The sequence below is a fragment of the Ornithorhynchus anatinus genome, chromosome 5 (genome assembly GCF_004115215.2).
Source record: "Ornithorhynchus anatinus isolate Pmale09 chromosome 5, mOrnAna1.pri.v4, whole genome shotgun sequence".
In the NCBI taxonomy this organism is placed as follows: domain Eukaryota; kingdom Metazoa; phylum Chordata; class Mammalia; order Monotremata; family Ornithorhynchidae; genus Ornithorhynchus; species Ornithorhynchus anatinus.
The window spans coordinates 64,524,513-64,544,061 of NC_041732.1; the positions used below are offsets into that span (position 1 = coordinate 64,524,513).

A 19,549-nucleotide genomic window follows, 5' to 3' on the forward strand; every position below is an offset into this window, starting at 1 on the left:
AATAAGGATAGAAAATCACTTTTCAGGAGCAACCACCATGCTATGAAATCTTTTTGGTCCTCACTAAAGGTACTTTTCATTGTGACACTTCACCATTTATACTCATTCTCAGCACTTCTGCATATATTTATATTCCATGTGCAATCAATTTCCATGTGTAAAATGGGGGCTTAATCCTGTTCTCTCTCCTATTTAAATTGAGAACCCCATGGACTGGGACTGTGTGTCTGACCTGATTATCCTGTATCTACCCCAGCACTCAGTGCAGTGCTTGGCATATAGTAAGTGCCTAAAAATATAATAATAATCATAATAATAATTTTGGTACTTGTTAAGCACTATGTGCCAAGCACTGTTCTAAGTACTGGGATAGATACAAGTTAATCAGGTTGGACACAGTCCCTGTCTTAATCCTCATTTTACAGATGAGGTAACCGAGGCACAGAAGAGTTAAGTGACTTGCCCAAGGTCACATACAGATACGAGGCGGAGCTGGCATTAGAACCAAGGTCCTTCTGACTCCCAGGTTCGTACTCTATCCACTAAGCCAATTTACTTCATTATCAGAGTACACAACACTACCATTCAGTGTGCAAAACACTGCACGGCACATAGTAAATGCTTAACAAATTCCATAATTATTATTATCCTCTTTCCCAACTGTGGTATTGTCCTTCTTTAAACTCTAACACTGCCTAATCCTTTGTTTCTTTCCTCCACATCATTTTCCAAATCCACTCTTTCTTCGACATCCCAATGGCCACCACCTTGTTGCATATCCTTGTTGCATTGTACTCTACCAAGTGTTTAGTACAGTGTTCTGCAAACAGTAAGCATGCAATAAATAAGAGTATGAATGAATGAATATCCCCATGTGATTACTGCATCAGTCTACTAGTTGATTTATTCATCTGCTTAACCATACATCATCTTGGCAAAATGTCCTGCTATTTACTTTGTTCTTGTTCTTCTTTCTGCTCCCATAGTTGATCTCTCCCCTAAGACCGTAAGCATCTTGAGAGTAGGGCACATACACTTTGTTTCTACTGTATTCTCCCAAGAATGTGGTAGTGTTCTACGTTCAGTAGGCCCTCAATATTGATGACGATGGAAGGATCGGGTCAGACATAATCTCTTCTCCAAATGGGCATCCCAGTATAAGAGATGGGGAGAATGAATATCTTTCCCCATTGGACGGATGAGGATAGTGAGGCACAAAGAAGCTGTGACTGGCTTAAAGTCACCCAACAGGCAAGTGGCGAAGCCTGGACTACTAGACGGATCTCCTGCCATCCAGACTTATCCACTGGTCACACTGCCTCCCTCTTGATTGACAGATTGATAGTCTGTGGTTTCTATTCCACGGTAAGAGGCATTTACTTTCTCTCCCTTGGCTCTGATAATGAAGAAAAATCAGCATCCATTCAATCGTGTTTATTGAGCACTTACTGTGTGCAAAGTACTGTACTAAGTGTTTGGGAGAATATAGTACAACAACAGACACATTCCCTGCCCCCAACAAGGTCACGTATTTTCTATTGTTCAGTTGAACATGCGGAGGGGATACCAAGTCCCCCAAGATACTGAAGAAGGCTGGATAAATTCAGACTGCTCTGGAAACAGGAGCTAATAGGAATAAACCACAGTTAGGTCTCTGTCTAAATCTCATTCCTTAGAAATGTCTCCAGGAGAATAAAGCTAACAGAACTCAACCCCGGGATGCCGCCTGGCACCAAACTACTGCTCTAAATGATCTCAGATGAGACTCTCAGTCAAGCTCAAAGGCTGCCGGACTTAATCAATCAGGCGGCAATGAATGTCTCATCAATCAACACTGCACTGTTCGTCAGGTCCAACTGAATGGCCGTGTGAGACAGTTGAGGCATATTCTAATAGGAGCACAGCAGGATGTGTGAGGACAAGAGATGACAGCAAAAATACCCAAGCGGATGTTGTATAGTGAACTGAAATGGGGCCCACCTGAGCCGGGAAGGAAGACAAAGGTTTTAAAGACAAACTTAAGCATAGTCTCAAAACATGTGGCATAGCAGAAATCTGTTGGGCAACAACAACTGCTGCAGAATGACCAGCCCACTTCTGACCCCTTGCCCATGTCTTCTCTCTGGTCTGGAATTCCCTCTCACTTGGTAGTCGACAGACCACCACTCTTCTCTACCTTAAAAGCCTTATTAAAATCACATCTCCTCCAAAAGTCTTCCCCAGCTAAGTCTTCATTTCCCTTACTCCCTCTTCCTTCTTTAGTGCCCAGACACTTGGATCCATTTATTTTAAGCAGTTGACATTCTCCCCACAGCATTTTTGGGCATATCTGTAATGTATTTCACTGTCAGGGGACTGTAAGCTCCTCTTAGGAAGGGAACGTTTACCAATTCTGTTGCACTGTACTCTCCGAAGCGCTTAATACACACAGTGGTCTGCGCACAGTGAGCGCTCAATAAATATCATTGATAGATCGATTATGTGCAGAGCACTGCACACAGTAAGCACTTAATAAATACGACTGAATGAATGAATGAGACGGGTTGCTCTCCTTGTGCAAAGACGTCAGGGAGACTGGGTAAGTAAGGCAAAAACAGTGACAGGGGTTGCTCATTGTAAGCACAACAACTCTGTAAAGGACAACTTTTCCAATGGCTCTGTATGGAGGATCATTGTCAATAGTGTCAGCTTCAAATATGAGGTTAGCTGTGTGTGTTTGTATGTGTGTTATATGCAAGTCTCTGAGCCAATTTCCAGTACTTTCCAAATGCACAGAGTTATTCTAGTTGAAGATTTCTACTTGAAAGCATGAGAAAGAGAGAGGGGCACAGAGAGAGAGAAAGCAAGGAAGGGACAAAAGGTTGAAGAGACTTTAGGGGATTCCGTAATACAATTCCAAAGCTGCAAGTATTCATCGCTGCAGGAGATAAATCACGGTGAACTTAGTGGGTTCTCTAATCACAGAACCTTTCTGTCATCCTCTGACGACCCTCCTCCACCCCCAACTGCTCCTGAAAAGTGAAAATCACCTACAGTGGAATTCCCCTCTCGTTAAGAGGTGCACACCATTTCATTCCATCTCACAAGGAGCGGTTAAGCAACGCTGCTTCAGCCCTTTGAATTCTAATGTTTGAGCTAATGCATTTATTTATGCCAAATGTAGCTTTCCACTAGGACATTACAAATCTTTCTTTGGAATCACCGAGAGGAATCAACCTCTCCCTCTCTGGGTTTTAAAATATGAATGTACAATACACCAGGGTTTCACTTCCAACATTAACAAGACCTGGATAATTTAATATTAACAATATTAACAAATACCATAATTATTATTATTATCCAACATATTTGGTGCAACTATAATGATATAATCAATCAGTCAACCCATCAATGGTATAATCACTCAGTTCCTTAAGCCTGGCATGGTGACACAGGCCCCCAGAGGATTTGAAAATCTACATTTTAACACTATGTAGTCAGCTAGAATAATGTATTTGCCAAACCAGATGCTATGCCAAAATAATTGCGCCTCGTGAATGATAAATGCATTTTGACTCTTTCTTCAGTTTTGTGATCACATACAGTAGTATAGTGTTTTTAAGTCAACATGCAACTCAAGGGAACACAGGGCTCCTTTGTTTAGTCAGATGATATTTAGATCCCTTGCTCTAATTTCTTTCCCTGAACTACCCTTCACAAGCTTCGATTCCCTGAAGTGATCTGAACTGACAGAGACAGAACAGTGCTTGGCCAGAAAGTTCTTATTGGCTCCATTACATGTCTTTTCTGGCTAAGCCCACAAGAGCTAAATGAACTGTTACTTCTCTTGAGGGTAAAGGGCAGCATGGCGCAGATCTAAAAACAACACCATCTTTCAACATGCCATGACAAACCTGATCATTCGGGAAAAGGACCCAGTTTTCAGCAATTTCTGACTTGGGTAAGTGGTCGTGGGAGTCAAAATCCTATCTAAATGGGGGATGCCAATAAGGGGAAGGCTCATTCAAAATGCAGACTGAAGGTGAATAACTTTAAAGAGTGACTTCTGGCTATCTTCTCAGGACTGCACCTGGTGAGTTTCCAGTATTTTACCAGTTTCGGCTACAAGAAGGAGAGTCAAGCAAAGGCCTATCCATTTCATTCCTAGTTTGGGCAGTGGCTACTGAGTGGAAGGCAATCTGCTACAAGTCAAAATTCAGCTGTGCTGGGCAGCAGCAGCAGCAGCATGGGAAAGAGACAAGGGTGGAGACTCAAGTTTCCTGCACAGAAGAAGGCAATGGTAAACCACTTCTGTATTTTTAAACTCTATGCATACACTACCAGAACGACTGCAGATGGAGTTGGGGCGTTCTGGGGGAGATGTGTCCATGGAGTCACTATGGATCGGAAATGACTCAACGGCATAGGACAAGACAAGACTTCTGGCTGAAAGGCATGCATCATCATTATGGGATTCCACTGCTGCTCATGGACCAGGAGGATCTGAGAGAAGCAGCACGGAGTAGTGGATACAGCACAGGCCTGGGAGGCAAAATGTCATGGGTTCTAATCCCAGCTCCGCCACTTGTCTGTTGTGTGACCTTGGGCAAATAGGTGGAACATGTTCATCTGGATACGCTTCTGCTCAACTGCATTTTCAGAATATCGCCACTCACCTCTGCCTATTCATTTTTTTATGGCATTACCACTTATTATGTGCCAGACACTGTACTAAGTGCTGGAGTAGATATAAGCTAATCAGGTAGGTAACTGTACATGTCCCACATGGGGATCACCATCAATCTACTTTTCTTTCCTCACTGACGCCCATGCTCGTCACCCCCGCAATTGTTCCGGACTTTTAATTCTCTCCTCAGACCCCCTGTTCCTCCCCGTCCCCCATCCCTCACCTTCAACGATCTGGCCGCCTACTTCATCACAAAAATTAACACAATCAGGTCTGAGCTCCCCAAAGTCACCCCTCCCCCTTCTGCCTCCCCCCGACCCAACCCTCTCCCCTACTTTCCCATCCTTCCCTGTAGTATTCTCAGAGAACAACTCCCTCCTCGCAAGTGCCACCCCCTCCACCTGTGCTTCGGACCCCATTGCCACTCACCCTATAAAAACCATCACCCCTTCCCTCCTCCCCTCCTTAACTTCTATCTTTAACCGCTCACTCTCCAATGGCTTCTTCCCTCTGCCTTCAAACATATCCATGCCTCCCCCATCCTAAAAAAAACCCTCTCGATCCCACTTCCCCTTCCAGTTATCACCCTATCTCCCTCCTACCCTTCCTTTCCAAGCTCCTAGAACGAGTCGTCTACACTCGCTGCCTAGAATTCCTTGACTCCAATTCTCTCCTGGACCTCCTCCAATCTGGCTTCCGTCCCCTCCACTCTACCGAGACTGCTCTCTCAAAGGTCACCCATGACCTCCTTTTTGCCAAATCCAATGGCTCCTACTCTATCAATCCTCCTCGACCTCTCAGCTGCCTTTGACACTGTAGACCATCCCCTTCTCCACACCTTATCTCATCTTGGCTTCGCGGACTCCGTCCTCTCCTGGTTCTCCTCTTATCTTTCTGGCCATTCATTCTCAGTCTCCTTCGCGGGATCTTCCTCCCCCTCCCATCCTCTAACTATAGGGGTTCCTCAAGGGTCAGTTCTTGGCCCTCTTCTGTTCTCCATTTAAACTCACTCCCTTAGTGAACTCATTCGCTCCCACGGCTTCAACTATCATCTCTATGCAGATGACACCCAAATCTACATCTCCGCCTCTGTTCTCTCCCCCTCCCTTCAGGCTCCAGGACGTCTCTACCTGGATGTCTGCCCACCACCTAAAACTCAACATGTCCAAAACTGAGCTCCTCATCTTCCCTCCCAAGCCCTGTCCTCTTCCTAACTTCCCTATCACTGTGGATGGCACGTCCATCCTTCCCGTCTCTCAGGCCCACAACTTTGGTATCATCCTTGACTCAGCTCTCTCATTCACCCCACACATCCAATCCGTCACCAAGACCTGCCGGTCTCACCTTTATAATATCGCCAACATCCACCTTTTCCTCTCCACCCAAACGGCTATCTTACCATTACAGGCTCTCATAATATCCCGGCTGGATTATTGTGTCAGCCTTCTCTCTGATCTCCCTTCCTCCTGTCTCTCCCCACTCCAGTCTATTCTTCATTCCGTTGCCCGGCTCATCTTCCTGCAGAAATGCTCTGGGCATGTCACTCCCCTTCTTAATAACCTCCAGTGGTTGCCTATCAACCTCCGCACAAAACAAAAACTTCTCACTCTAGGCTTCAAGGCTCTCCATCACCTTGACCCCTCCTACCTCTCCTCCCTTCTCTCTTTCTACTGCCCACCCCGCATGCTCTGCTCCTCAGCCGCTCACCTCCTCACCATCCCCCATTCACATCTATCCCGCCGTCGACCCCTGGGCCATGTCCTCCCGCGGTCCTGGAATGCCCTCCCTCCTCACCTCCACCAAACTAACTCTCTTCTCCTCTTCAAAGCACCACTGAGAGCTCACCTCCTCCAAGAGGCCTTCCCAGACTGAGCTTCCTCTTTTCCCTCTGCTGCCTCTCTGCCCTCCCCTTCACCTCCCCTCAGCTAATCCCCCTTTTCCCCCTTTCCCTCTGCCCCTCCTCCTCTCCCTTTCCCTCCCCTCAGCACTGTGCTCATTTGCTCATTTGTATATATTTTTATTACCCTATTTATTTTGTTAATGAGGTGTACATCCCCTTGATTCTATTTATTGCTATTGCTTTCGTCTGTCTGTCTGTCTCCCCCGATTAGACTGTAAGCACGTCTATAGGCAGGGATTGTCTCTATCTGTTGCTGAATTGTACATTCCAAGTGCTTAGTACAGTGCTCTGCCCATAGTAAGTGCTCAATAAATATTACTGAATGAATGAATCAATCAACCAATCCCTATTTAACAGATGAAGTAACTGGGGCACAGAGAAGTGAAGTGACTTGCCCAAAGTCACACAGCAGACAAACGGTGGAGCTGGGATTAGAAGGCAGGTCCTTTTGACTCCCAGGCCCATGCTCTATCCACTAAACCATGCTGCTTCTAATGCCATACTGCTTCTTTTCCACTGGCATGACGAAGAGTTGCGCATTGTACTTGGAGGGTGATTCAGACCCTTTGACTACCCTCTCTTCATAAAGTGTGTGATCCCTTTGAGAATTAAAAGGTCCCAAAATTGGAGGCACTTGGAACTGTTTCTTGAATATTGTATGACAATGCAAGGAAGCGATAGCTGTCGGCAGGGTACTGATCCCAGAAAGACCTGTTTTTCTTCGCAACGCCCATACAACCGACTGCTGTTTGAGCCAGTTCCGCTCAAACACACTCCATGCTACATGTACTACAGATGTTGCCGTTGCCATGGTAACTGTTCTGGTGCAGTTTGCCTCAAACTACTTGCGCAGAGCTGGGATAAAGGGCGAAACAGCGAAGGTCCGGAGTGCCAAAGTAATTACTCTTCCTTTAGCACAGTACATAAATACTGGAAGATGACTGCTTGGGCACCTGAGTCCTTTAAATGTTCCAGTTATGGAAACCACAGACTTTTATACACACTTGCTAGCTATTACAGGAGGATTGGTATTGAAACCAGGTGCCTCTCTGGGTTCCAAATTATTATCCCAGTTTGGGAAACCAAAACACAAAATGTGCGATGTTCCTGTGTCTACAGAGTGTTCACCTGCCACTTCCCTTCTTTGGAAGTCTTCCAGAGGACCAAGCTGGGCCGCAGGTGACTGGAAAATATGAGGGTTTGAGAGGAGGGTGAAGGTATGCAGTTTCTAATGGAGACAGCTATAGAAATGGCTTTCATATTACACAGTACTAAGGTTCCCATGATTACCCTCCCTTCTGAGTCAGGAACCCTCCGATTATGGTGTCCGAGCAGGAAAGGGAACAGGGAAATAAGCATGAGGGGCTGGGGCTAGGCAGGACTACTTCTACTTTGCAAACTCTCTGTACTTCCCTGATCACTCTGTCACTACTCACCACCCTCTCCCCCCTTCCAGCTACTACCACAACAGTGGTGGCCAGTTAGACTTAATCATTTATAATTGTGGTATTTGTAAAGTGCTTATTATGTGCCAAGCGGTGTAGTAAGCGCTGGAGAAGATACGAGATTATCAGGTCCCACATGGGACTCACAGTCTAAGTAGGAGGGAGTAAAGGTCTTGAATCCACATTTTGCAGATGAGGGAACTGAGGCGCAGAGGAGTTAAGTGACTCACCCAAGGTCACACAGTAGGTAGGTAATGGAGCTGGGATTAGGACCCAGATACTCTGACTCCTGCTGCTTCCCTGTTGAGCTATGGAAGATTGGATGGAAGAGAGGGAAGGCCAGGAACACAGAAGGGTGTAAGGTCAGAGTGACGGGGAACCCCTCACCTCACTTCTGACATCAAATTAACCCCAAACTATCCCTAGCTGGGAAGTGAAGTTGGAATGCCACACAGGACTGTAGCAAATCTACATTGTGCTGACCACAGCCCTTAAAAGCAAAATACTGGGTATCTCTAGTCAGTCAGTCAGTCAATCCTACTTAGTAAGTGCTTACTTTGTGCAAAGCACTGCACTAAATGCTTGGAACAGTACAATATAAAAGACACATTCCTTGCCCACAATGAGCTTACAGTCTAGAGGGGGAAACAGACATTATTATAGATAAATTAAAGATAAATACACAAGTGCCGTGGGGCTGGGAGCGGGGATGAATAAACATAGCAAGTCAGGGCGACACCGAAGGGAGATTAAGGAAATGAAAAGAGGGCTTAGTCAGGCAAGGCCTCTCTAAGTACCAGCCTCTCCCCCCAATCCACTACTTTCATCATGTCTCTGTTCTTCCTGGCAATGGCTGAGGGGATTCTAGAGAGAATTAAGAAAGTCCTAGAATGTCCATGTAGAGTTCCAGACGGAGTTGAGTTTTAATGCTACGGATCTTGACTCTACCCTGGAGCTTGTGAGCCGTCCCTGAGTTCAAACAGGGTGGGGAACTGTGGTGATGGAAAGTTTCCCCCAGGGCAGCAGCTGTCAGTTAGATGGGGTCCATGACCAATAGAAGCTAGGTAGGTGAACAGAATCTGACAAAGGAAACTCTGCCTGTACAACCTCAACTCACTGCCTTCAGGACATCCATGCTGAATTATACTGAGAAGTACTAGCATCAGATCCCCCTATCATTAGCTGGCTAACGAGGCAGATTTCATTAAGGCCAGATATGTGGATTCTCTGATTTTTTTTTCTGACATTAGTTTTCCCCTGGAAAGACTCCACTAGAGCATGTTTTATCAGCTGTTAAATGGGACAGAATCCCAAGTGACCTCACCAGAGAACTGTGTGGCAGAATTACTACCCATACAAAGTTCTGAGATACTTAAGAGTCATTTCATCTTCAAGTGAAGAACATATGTTGTTACTCTCTTAGGGTTGCTTGGCTGCGTTCAAGTTTCTGTATTCACTGCGTTAGAGGATTGAACCCTAAGATGAAATGCTGGAGGAGGTGACTGGAAAAGGAAGCTGTCAACATAGAACCCTCTGCTGAGCTTTAATTGGTTGTGGAAGCTGCTCAACCTCTCTGCTTAAAAGGAATCCCAAAGGGAGACAAATATTTACCATTCAGCCACACATTAGACTATCTGAGCTGATTATCTTGTATCCATCCTAACGCTTAGTAGAGTGCATAGTAACTTGTTCAAAGAATACTAAAATTATCATTACTATTATTATTATTGCAAGCCACACTTCACCACATGGTACTTGGTTGCCAGAAATGAGGATTGAGTGTGGTGGATCTCACCAAGCCCTACGTTGTCTTCTTCCCTGCCTGGAACACCTCCTCCTTTATATCTGACCGACCACCACTTTCTTCAGCTTCAAAGCCCTATGAAAACCTCATCACCTTCAGGGAGCCTTCCGTGACTAACCTCTCGTTTTCCCACCTATTTCCCCCAACCCTACTGTACCAGCTATGGACTTGAGTCCAAACCACACCCTAAGCACTTGGGTACATGTCTACAAACGCTATATTATAAATTATTTATTTATTCTAATATATGTCTCCCCTAAGCTTGTTGTGGGCAGGGAATGTGTCTATCAACACTGTTGCATTGTACTCACCCAAGCACTTAGTACAGTGTGCTCGGCACACATTAAGCGCCCAAAAAATACCTCTAGACTGTGAGCTTGTTGTGGGCAGGAATGTGTCTGTTGTTATATTGTACTCTCCCAAGCACTTAGTACAGTACTTTGCACACATACTGAAGATGATGATGAGGTACTCTCGTCATCTCCATCCACAAAACGCTTACATATATGTCTTTTAGTGCCTGTCTCCTCTGATGAATTGTAAAATCCTTTTCTTTGTGGTATTTGTTAAGAACTTATTATGTGTCAGGCACTGTTCTAAGCCCTGGGGTAGATCACTATGGACGCAGATCCTGCCTAACATGGGGCTCACAGTCTTAATTTCCACTTTTCAGATGAAGTAACTGAGGCACAGAAGAAGTTAAGTAACTTGACCATAGACACCCAGCACACAAGTGGCCGAGCACAGATTAGAAGCCAGGTCCTTCTGACTCCCAGGCCTGGCTCAATCCACTAGGCCATGCTGCTTCTCAGCTCCTTAAGGGCAGAGATTGCGTGTATTTACTGTATTATTCTCCCAAGGGTTTAGAATAGTGATCTGCAAACAGCAGTCATGGCCAGTCTGCAGGGGCCCAGAGAGCTCAGTGGTTCTGAGGTTGATCTGAGGGTTAGGGTCCAGAACAGGATGGGTCTGCGAGTCAGGTCCAATCCAATTCTCCTAATGTCACACCAAAGTCCTGCCCTCTGGGGCTCTTCACTTAGGTGACTATCCAGGGCCAACCTGAGCCTTGCAGCCTTCCTTAAGCTGCGAGCCCCAGGTGGGACAGAGACTGCACCTGACCTGAATACTTTATATATCTTGTGCTGGCTATATATCAGGCTCGCTTCAACAGCACATATACTAAAATTGGAATGTTACAGAAAAGATTAGCATGGCCCCTCTGCAAGGATGACATACAAATTTGTGAAGCATTCCAGTTTTGCCTTATTCAAAGCACATTTTCCTCCAAGAGGCATTCCCTGACTAAGCCTTCATTCCCTCTTCTTCCACTCCCTTCTGCATCACCCTTGTACTTGGATTTCCACTCTTTAATCACCCCACCATCAGCTCCACAGCATTTATGTACATATCCATAATTTTTTTATATTAATGTCTGTCTCCCCTTCTGAACTGTAAGCTCCTTGTGGGCAGGGAATGTGTATACCCACTTTGTTATACTTACTCGCCCAAGCGGTTAATACAGTACTCTGCAAACAGTAAGCAGTGGTATCTACTCCTGAGCTTAGTACAGTGCTTGGCAGATAGGAAGTGCTTAAATGCCATTATTATTGTTATTATTATTAACAATAATAATAATATTATGCATAACCAAGGGCAGAGCCAGAATCAAGTAATCAATCAATGGTATTTACTGAGCACTTACTTTGTACAGAACACTGTAATAAGCACTTAGGACACTACAATACAGCAGAGTTGGCAGACACATTCCGTCCCCACAATTGGCTTACAGTATAAAGGGGGAGACAGACATTAATGTAATATATATTTATATAATTTATACATATGCATATAAGAGCTGTAGTGTTGAGGGAGGGGCAAATAGCAAATGCCCAAAGGTCACAGATCCAAGTGCTGAAGTGTTCTGACCAATGCCAGTGCTGAACAGGGTCAATCAATTAAACCATCAATCAGTGATATTGAGCATTTATCATATGCAGAGAATTGTATTTACTAAGCTCTTGGGAAAGCATGATACAATAGAGTTGGTAGACACGTTCCATGCCCATAATGAGCTTACAATCTAGAGGAGGAGGCAGACATTAATATCAATATATTCCATAGATTAAATAAATTACAGGTACAATAAATAAATTCCAAATATTATGGCCAGTGTTCAATTCTCTGCCCCAGAACTTTCAATTAGGAAAATCTTTGGCTTTGATTCAACTTCAAATGATGCTTGGTTCTGTCACCAGTGGATTTTGCTGTCCATTTCAGCCGAAATCATATGTATCCTTTGCTCTGTGAACTTACCAAAAATTCAGAGTCATTGGTGAAGTCTCTTGTGAATGCAGTATATATTTGGCATTTGATTCCTGGAATATAGGCTCACCCATTTTCAAGCAATCTCTCATACACTTTCGTTTCCATAGAAACTAATGTTTATGTTTATATCTATGCAGACTCTGTTTCTATCAGATTTTACTTCATGGAACAGCTGCTGTAAGTCATTTTGCCAAGATGGACGGAATTGATAAGGAACAAAGCCCCATTTGACCAAAAAAATTCATTTTTGTGAGCACACATAAATGACTGAAGCTCAGAAAGAATTTTGAGTTTTTTGAAAAAACAGTCCAACCAAGAAGCTGCTTTATTTAGAAAAGAAGCTAATGCACATTGTAGCACTGGAGGCCTCCAGATTGTGGCCCACAGTTACTACTGATTTCTGCAAATAAACGGGGCCTTCACTGATCTCTGTTCCCTGGGAAATGTAAAATGTGATCTATATCACTATGAAAGCTGTATCTACTCCAGCACTTAGAACAGTCTTGACATGTAGTAAGTGCTTAATAAATACCATAGAAAAGCTATTCAGCCCCTGCATACCCTCTTATAGCACCTCTGAAGATTAAAGGTGGCTCCAACCTCAACACAGTCCAGGAGGGGAGACTGAAAAATGACAAACACTTCGATGTCTTTTTCGTCACACCTCTTGCTACTAAAGATGAGGCCCTACAAAACAGAGAAAACTTACCAAGCTATGAAGAGAGGACTCATTCCAACTCTTGTAAAGGCCCCAGTGCAATCAGAGCAATGAAAAATGGCACAGCACACGAACCTGATGTGACACTTGCTGAAATCTACAAGCATGCAGGTTACTACAAGGATCTGTCCCTATCCCCCAGTCTTGTCTTTCTACTCTCTCTCTGAGAGTGTGGCTTAGAGGAAAGAACATTGGCCTGGGAGCTAGAGGACCTGGGTTCTATTCCCAGCTCTGTCACTTGTCTTCTATGAGACCTTGGGCAAATTTGTAAATCTCAGTTACCTCATTTGTACAATGGGGATTGAATCCTCCTCCCTCTTACTTACTATGATACTCATGTGGGGCAAGGACTATATCCAACCTGAATATCTTGTATCTACCCCAGCACTCAGTACAGAGCCTCACAGTGTGTACACATACACCATAAAAAATATCTGCTCACATGGCTTTAGCTAAAATCTCTAATCAGGATAACTCCTAAATCTACTCCCCAGCCCCATTCACTCATCTAATTTAAAATCCTGCCATTCCTTGTAACCCTTGGTAAGAGGAATTCCCTACTTCATCTTGAACTCTCTATATAAAACTAAACCCCTCAACTTCCCTACTAGCCTACTCTTCCTTTTCACTTTTCCATCCCCTTCAACACCATTACCAACCATTTCATCCCAGAACTACACCACCTTGGTGTCATCCTTGACTCCTCACCAACCTGAAGCTCTGACATTCAATCTACTGCTGGTTCTTCTTCCATGATATTTTATGGACATGCCCCATCCTCCCCACCAATAGAGGGGGACTCAGGTTCAAAATCTTGCCATACAGCTAGACTACCATATCATCCTTTTCCATCTTTTTTTAAAATATTTGTTAAGCACTGATTATGTGCCAGGCACTGTTCTAAGCACTGGGTAGATACAAGATAAACAGGCTGGACACAGTCCCTGTCCCAAATGGGGTTCACAATCTTAATCTCCATTTTACAGATGAGGTAACTGAAGCAAAGAGAAGACTTGCCCAAGGTGACACTACAGGCAATGGCAGAGTCCTCATTTCAGCTCCCCTCACTCCCCTCCATGTTGTCTATGCACTTGGCTGTGAACCCCATAAGCACTTTGATACCTCCCCCAGACCCACAGCATTTTTGTAAATAATCTTATACTCTCCCACTTCCCCTACCTGTAGTGTATTTTAATGGATTTCTCCCCATATAGCTCCTTGTAAGCTCCTTGTGGGCAGGGGCAAAATCATGAGCTTTGAGTCCTGGCAGATACTTAATAAATTTGAGTTTCCTGAGATGGCCATGATGCGATTGCTTCAAAATGGCACAACAGGTCACATAAGAACTGAGGAGTGTCTTTTTCTGACTCATTTCGTTTCCCAAATAGGATAAAGGTCATGGGAATGGTTCTGTTCAATTTATTTTCCACAGCCTTGCTGGAGGAGGTAACAAGTGACCTGAACGTCAGTATCAGAAGTCCAATACTTGGTAATTGTTAAGTACTTACTATGTGCCAAGCATTGTACTGAAGAACCACCATTCACAAGCTAACATGTGGATGACTGAGTCTGAAGGCACACACCCAAGAGGACACTTGTCAGAGTCAGCCCGGCATCACTGGCTGACAGTAAATCTGAAGAAAACTAATATAAAAATACTATATTAGTCAGCACCGGGGAAACCTTTTACACAACAAAAGACCTTCGTTGGCAGAAAGAACCGAATGCCATCATAGAATTCTGTTACCTAGCAACGCACTATCCAATGATGCAGTGATCAGCAAGGAAGTAGAAAATCCAATCGAGAAGGCCAGCATATCCTTTGGGAGATTGTTAGAAAGATTGTGGCTGCAATGTTTTATCAGGTTTCAGGCCAAACTGGAGGTCTATAGAGCTGTTTTGCTATATAACGTTTTATGTGGTTGTGAGACCCGAGCCCATTAGAAACACCAAATCCAACTCCTAGAGTGATTCCATCAGTGTCACTTACAGACCATTCTCAACATTGAATGGCAAGATAGAAATCCAAACACAAATACTACTCCTAATAGTGGTATTTGTTAATAACAATTATAATTTTGGTATTTGTTTAGAGTTTACTATACGCCGGGCAATGTACTAAGTGCCAGGGTGGACGCAAGCAAATCGGGTTGGACACAGTCCCTGTCCCACATGGGGCTCTCAGTCTCAATCCTCAATTTACAGAGGAGGGAACTGAGGCCCAGAGAATTGAAGCCACTTGCCCGAGGTCACACAGCAGACAAGTAGCGGAGCGTTATTAGAACCCAATACCTTCTGATTCCCACGCTCTATCCACTTCTCCATGCTGCAAAGCACTCACTAGGTGACAGGCAGGGTACTAAACACTGGGGTGGTTACAAGCAAATCGGGTTGGACAGAGTCCCTGTCTCACATGGGGCTTGTTAATCCCCGTTTTACAGAAAACGGAACAGAGGCACAGAGAGGTTAACTGACTTGCCTTAGGTCACGCAGCAGGCAGTGACAGAGTCAGAACTAGAACCCAGGTCCTTCTGAGTCCCAGGCCTGTGCTCTGTCCACTAGGCCACACTGCTTCTCTAAAGTCAACCAGCTAGCATTGAAATGATGTTTCTCAACATTGCTGCCCTAGATGAAACATACAGTAATAGCAGCAGTAGTAATATTATTTATTAAGCTTTTTAGTAATATTATTTATTAAGCTTTTACTATGTCCAGTTTACTGTACTAAATATCAGGAAAAATGCACGGGTGGGGGTTTCACTTAACAGCTGCAGTTTGGTGAGTTGGAATGGGACAACTGAAAACAAAGAAGACAGAAGAAATGCTTTAACAATGGTGACAAGCCCAGACTCAGACAGTTCATCACAAGTGAAATCTGGGAGGCAAGTAGATCAGCTTGGTGCCCTGCAATCAAGAATAGGATTTTTCTTCCTGAGCAGAAGTGTCATGAGCTTTGCACATGGTAAGCACTCATTAAATATGAATGAATGAATGATGAAACAATGAAGGAAACGTGAAAAATTGTGAGGGGCTTCAAAGGGCAAACACATCAGCACTTAGTGTGATTTTGACAGTAGGGCCTGCCCTTGTCTTTTCAGCCCTCCTCTCGCCCTTCAGGAAACCTCACTGTCAGGGTTGACATCACTTATTATAGAATACCACTCTACTAGGTTCCCATCTGGTCTTCACTTCCAAGGACACAAGAGCCATTGCAATTAAGGCCTGCATTTGGAGAGGACATTTTCATAAAAACCCAATTAATGCCATTATTGGGTCAGCAAAATCGACCAAACAGTTGAGCATTCTCTTTGACAGTGGCAAATTTCCCACTACTCTGTACACTCTCTGAGGGTAGGGTTCATGGTTACTAGTTTTATTATAATCTCCCAAGTGGTTACTATAGTTCCCTACCTTCAACAGTGCTCAGTAAATACTACAGATTGGCAACAATAAGTTTGTAGGAACAGTGTAATGGCTACCTTCCTTTTCTTAAAGTAACCATCCCTACCATCCCAAACCTTTCACTCTACACCCTAATTTTCCCTCTAATGTGGAATCCATTATAGACCATTATTATTATTATTGTGCATCTATCTATAATTCTATTAATTTTGATGCTATTGATGCCTGTTTATTTGATTTGTTCTATTTGTTCTATTGTCTGTCTACTCCTTTCTAGACTGTGAGCCCGCTGTTGGGTAGGGATTGTCTCTATCTGTTCCCGAATTATTTTCCAAGTGTTTAATACAGTGTTCTGCACACAGTAAGCGCTCAATAAACACGACTGAATGAATAAATGACCATTCATCCATGAATTTATCCTCTGAGCCTATTCTTATTTTTGACCTGTGTAACTTCCTCCAGCAACCAAATCCCTTCACTGTGTGAAGAAGTTTTACTTATTTTGAGTCTACCACCCTCAGGCTTAGAGGAGCAGTGTAGTCCACTGGAAAGAGCACAGGAGTCAGAGTCTGAAGACCTGGCTTCTAATTCTGACTCTGCCACTTGATTTCTGCATTACCTTGGGCAAGTCAGTTAACTTTTCTGTAAAATGGGGATAACATATCCATTAACTTGGCATTATATAAATTTTCATAATGATCCTTACTATTACTCAGGGTTCAATAAATGCATCCTCCTCCTCCTGATGCTGTGGAATTTGTGAATAGAAAGTTTGTGTGTGCCCTGCCGCACCCTCCATGATTTTGTAAACTTCATTTATGTTCCTCTCAGCCTTTGACTTTCCAGACTGAAGAGTCCTACCCTCATAAGAAATCTTTCCCATCCCCCGGATCATCTTGGTTGCCCTTTCTGCTCACCTTACCCAACAGTTATATCATACCTTATTAACCGTCCATAATTTATTTATTTATTGAGCACTTCCTGAGCAGAACATTGTACTAAGTGCTCAAGAGAGTACAGAACAGAACTGGTTGATGTGTTCCCTTCCCACAAAGAGCTTACAGTCTAGATGGGGAGATGGACGTGCTGTGGGCCGAGGGTGGGATGAATATCAATTGCTTAAAGAGTTTGATCCAATGCATAGGTGATGCAGAAGGAAGAGGGAGTAGGGCAAATGAGGGCTTAGTAAGGGAAGACCTCTTAAAAGAGATGTGATTGTAATAGGATTTTGAGAGTGGGGAAGAGTCTGTCGCACATTTTCATTCACTTGGTTAAATTGATTAGACAGTGAAACCCTCTACTGTACCTGCTTAAATTAGATTCTATTTCCATCTATCATTATAAATTTCTGTCCTCTTTTTCTTACCTTGTTGTCTTTGGATGACCAGAATTAATAGTTTTTCCTAGCCTAGTTACTTTACTGGATATAGAATCCCAACGTTGCTTCTGACTTTTGATGCTCCACTTTGGATTATTCCTGCATTTTCTATGGATTTGTGAATAGACTTAGGGTGAATGAAAAGGAAATAAAACTGTGAGCTTTCCCTGCTGGCTATGGCACCAACTAGTGATTAGTGATAAGGAACTCGACTTCTGTGTTAGCTGTGAAGAGGAAATAATGTTGCTAACCTCACAGAGGTACAGTGAGGATGCTTGATACTCATAAAGAGCATTGGGATCCTTGAATGAAAGACTTTATACTAGAATAAAATTGTATAGCAGAAAGGCAGGGTTCCAACCACAGCTTTCTCTCTGCAGTAAATATTATCCCTCTGTTACTACAAATAACTTCTTTCTTCACAAGGCACAACTGAACTTTTGTTGTTTGGTAAAGAGGTTCATGTCACTTCCTTTGCTTCAGTGTATTATCTTTCCCTGATCCTTTTCTCATTGTTCAGTTTCCAAACCAGAGGAGTCTTCTCTATGATGTTTACTCATTGTTTTTTTCTCATTTTACTTATTTTCACCAACTGTGCCTCCTTATCTAATATTTTGTGGAGTTTTAACTACTAATTCTTCCTTCAAAACATATCCCTCTTCACCCAAACAACTGAAAAAAATGAGGTGCAGAGAAGGTAAGCAATTTTCCCATGGTCACAGACCAGGAAAATGGCAGAGTTGGGATTAGAACCAGGCTTTTTCAAAGATAAGGTAACACTTCCTACTTAAAATCAATTATATTGTGGGCTCAGGTTTGGTTTTAACAATACCTCTCCTTTACAATAATGTAAGTTTCAGTCAGATTCATTTACTTTAGACTTAGGTGGTTTTTTTTGATGAGAAAAACCAGCTGAGCTTCCTTCCTGCCATCAACTCCAGTTCTCTCTGTTCTTTCCAAGGCCATCTTCTGTATCCTCCTCTCATCTTGCTCACTTCTAACTCCTTGTCTGCATTGTCCCTAGTGCTTGGATTTCCTTTCTCCCTGCACCTCAGAGAAATCAATTAACCAATCAATCAGTGGTATTTGTTGAGCACTTGTGATGTTACTGGGGATTTTCAGTCATAAATCCTGGCAGGGAGAGCACTCAGAGTCATGGAAGACTCTTGGTCAGCCTCCACTGCATCCTAAAGCTCTCAGATTCCTCTTTCTTCTACCACAGGTTTTGGGGGTACCCTATTCACTGTTCCCCAAGTGTCTCCTGAGCTTCCTTCCTGCCATCACCTCCAGTTCTCTCTGTTCTTTCCAAGGCCATTTTCTGTATCCACCTCTCCTCTTGCTCACTTCTGACTCCTTGCTCACATTGTCTCTACAGCCTGGATATCCTTTCTCCCTGCCCCTCATAGCAGTCAATCAAGCAATTAATCAATGGTATTTATTAAGCACTTATGATGTTACTGGGGACTTTCAGCCCTAAATCCTGGAGGAAAGAACCCTATGGAGACATGGTAGGAGAGCCCAGAACTTGGGTACTTGGCTTAAGTTATCTCCCAGGTACAGCAGCTTGCTTTCCCTCACCTCAAGAGGGCTGAGGTTCTCCTTCCAAACCTGGCCTTCTATGTCTTCCCCAAAGCTTCTCTCTGATAGGTTAGCTTACACTTTCAGGGAGGGCACCAAGGAGTGACCCTCCTGGTTTCTTCCTCCCTCTCCTAAGTGTGGGGGCCAGTGGAACTCTTTGTCACAATGTTCTACCGGATCTCAGCCTTCCCTTAGACTGAAAGCTCATTGTGGGCAGGGAACGTGTCTATCAACTCTGCTGTATTGTACTCTCCCAAGCACTAAGTATGGTGCTCTGCACACAGTAAGTGCTCAATAAATGATTTATTGATTTCCCACACTTCTAAAATCTCA

The 19,549-nt window shown here is 43.8% G+C and overlaps 1 long non-coding RNA gene and 1 other non-coding gene across 7 annotated transcripts in view; both read left to right on the top strand.

Annotated features, from left to right (window-relative positions):
- The first annotated feature begins 10,974 nt into the window (after positions 1–10,974).
- LOC114812415 lies at positions 10,975–11,077 on the top strand. The gene has a single exon (XR_003760068.1). It is a non-coding gene; the product is annotated as a U6 spliceosomal RNA (small nuclear RNA).
- A 3,504-nt stretch (positions 11,078–14,581) lies between these two features.
- Positions 14,582–19,549, top strand: part of LOC103169714 — a 41,022-nt gene continuing 36,054 nt past the window's right edge. For 2 of the 6 annotated variants that reach the window (XR_003759732.2, XR_003759731.2), the window contains exons 1-2: positions 14,585–14,742; positions 15,627–15,820. This is a non-coding gene — a long non-coding RNA (uncharacterized LOC103169714). Of the gene's footprint in view, positions 14,743–15,626; positions 15,821–19,549 lie in introns of all 6 variants that reach the window. The other 4 variants (XR_003759733.2, XR_005660052.1, XR_003759730.2 and 1 more) reach the window with 3 other exon arrangements.